This window comes from Sinocyclocheilus grahami, unplaced genomic scaffold (assembly GCF_001515645.1).
Source record: "Sinocyclocheilus grahami isolate Dianchi unplaced genomic scaffold, SAMN03320097.WGS_v1.1 scaffold1992.1, whole genome shotgun sequence".
In the NCBI taxonomy this organism is placed as follows: Eukaryota; Metazoa; Chordata; class Actinopteri; order Cypriniformes; family Cyprinidae; genus Sinocyclocheilus; species Sinocyclocheilus grahami.
This window is the reverse complement of record NW_015507171.1, coordinates 106,253-109,217: the sequence shown is the minus strand read 5'-3', so window position 1 is coordinate 109,217 and position 2,965 is coordinate 106,253.

Sequence of the window (2,965 nt, the reverse complement as noted above, 5' to 3'; positions counted from 1 at the left end):
CTTTGCAGGCATTTGTAATAATGTAAATTGTTTATTTTGTATTACTTTATGTATTTTAACAGTGTTATTCAATGAAACCATATTTAAACTATATACCATATATTGCCTCGTAGTTTTTATTTTAAGTCATGGAAATTAGAATATTAAGTCAGATGCGTTGTTGGTGGTGGTGAAATTATTACCGTCATTAAAACGTTTTATTTTATTTTCTCTGCGCCGGACTGCGCTGATATGTCTTTTCCCTGATATAGCCTAGTTGTCCATTAATTATGATGATCATTTGTATTCAGCCGCAAACATGAGGTGAGAGCGGGCGCGGGCGCAGATGCGGGAATGGTGCGTCACGTGTGCTTATACTGCCTACTGCATTCATCATAAAATACATTTTATATATATATATATATATATACATTTTTAATTATCGTTTTTTTTTAGCAACTGGGACGGTGCCCTACGCAAACTGCAAACTGCGTACTCTGCGTATAGGGAGCGGCGGTACTGCGGATACACAAGAAGCACGTTCAACGCGGACACGCAGACGTCCGGGTTGGTCGAACCTCTCTATAACACAATAACTGATGTGATAGAATCGCTGTTTGGACATTTATTGGGAGTTTTTTTCATCCAGAGTTTGTTTTCAGTTCAATTTTAGTTCGATTTTTTTCTTCTTCATGAAAACACACTTCATATTAGCTACACATTCAATGGCATTCTCCTCTAAGACTGGATTTACAGTTATATGACAGTTACAGATAACTACATTGTCTGCAAATTCATTAAACCCATAGAATATAATGATGTTATGACAAATATGAGAAATTCGTTATGGTGGTATAGGCCTATATATTCCACATTTTAATTATTTAGGGAATAGTGCATCTGACCCTTGATCTAAATAGTTCTGTCTTAAATCAGAAGATGTTGTAAGTATATTTCAACCCAATTACACAAGACATGTATGACCACTTGAACCGAATCATATAGGCTACTTTTTTTGTTTGTTTAAATCGCTCAGAGAGGTTTGACCAACCAGTTAGACAGACTAGGTTATTTATTTGTACAAATCATCCAAGCACCCCATTCCTAGCCATTTCTAATATACATTTAATTAATATGACTAAATATTATGAAATTGTAACAAAATTGCAGATCCATCTTTGATTGTCAAAGGAACAGGTGCAGTTCCCTCTTAGCCAATTAGATTTCACATAGCATTTTCATCGGTCAGTCGTGGAAGTCTGATTTGTTGATAACTTTTGACAACATTTAATCCAGGTGCGAAAATAATTCATTTCTAGCGCAAGAGCACGGAGAGATTTGCGAGTGCAAAGGACACAGTTTGAGCGCGCACACGGGCACACTTTGAGCACGAGGGGAGATTCGCGATTGCAACGGACACGTTTTAAGTGCTCGCACACTCTCTGGGAGAGAGCAGCGCATATCTGAGAGCGCCTGTCCGGTTTAGTGCGAGAGCAAAGGCAATCCATGTGATAATTCAGTCTAGCCAGTCTAGATATTTTTCTTACAAAAATGCATGGATTCACTACAGGAGGCCCTTATTCACCCCTTGGAGCCGTGTGAGCCACGTTTTATTATGGATGCGTGCACTTTATTTGACGACTTGTGGACTGTTCAACTGCAACACCCGCTGACTGCAAATGATAGAGCTTGGAATAACCAGTAATTTTTTTTATATAACTCCGACTGGATTCGTCTGAAAGAGGATAGTCATATACACCAAGAATGCATCGAGGGTGAGTAAAACACAGGCTAATTTTCATTTTTGGGTAAACTAACCCTTTAAGTGCGTGCCCAACCATACAGTTTCTTTTCTTTTTTTTTTATACAGAGAACAGGGCTGCGTTCAGCCCCGACAAAAACGGTGCAAACATTTTTTAAACGGAAACGGTGGTGCGTTGAACACCCTGTTCTGATGATGCAAGAGTTGCAACTATGGCAGCTGAGAAGGCCATTCTTTGTGTTCTTTTTGAAGAGTTTTCGGAGCCTGATGAAATTGGTATAAATACGTCTTTAATACTGCAAAATACGCTCAATGTTACAATCACTGCCCTTGCCGTCCAGAATAAAATATCCCAACATCCCAATCGAGTGAAGGGATTTGTGGAAACTGTGGTTCCTAATTATTGTGATCCAAAATTTGCCTCGCATTTCAGGATGAAAAGACAAGCATTTCAGGTGAAGGATAGACTAATCCACTTCTTACCTCCAAGACTGTGTTATGATCTATATGATCTTATTATTTTTATTGTGAGTATTAGGCTAATCATTATTGCTGATCACTGTTGTTGTGATATGATATTGTAATATTTACCATTATAGATTTGTGTTTTCTTTGCATTTTATTTTTAACAGCATCAGTTTTCCACAGCATTTCTATGAACAACAAAAAAATGTTGTCATTTAAATCTACCAATCAATATAAATTAAAATTCAACTCTTCAAAACGAATCCAAACACATAATAAAAGTAGCCAAAATAACTGGCACAGTTCTCAAAGTTATACAATAGATTTGTTTAATGAATGGACCAAACTTTAAGTGAAGATAATCCTCTCTATGGAGAAGCGATCGGTACAAAAGAATCGTTGAGTCCAAATTGACAGGGCTCGTTTCCCACGGTCACAAGCAATGTCGTTATAGTTCAATATTTAACAACCACAGTTCGCTAACGATGCTTTTGGGAAACACACCTCAGATCTATCCAGTTTGTGAACCATTCACACTGGTTTCGTTAAACAAAAGAAATGATTCATTTAAAAGATTGACTCAAAAGAATCATCTGTTCACAAATCAGATCATGAACTTGCATTACCGCGCCAAAGATGATCTATTCTTGAACATTTTGAAGATGTATAAAGACTTCAAGTTCATCTGTAAAGCACATAAAGCTATCGTTTGACTTTATAAACTTTTATTTCATGCATGATTCGTATGGATCTGTTAAC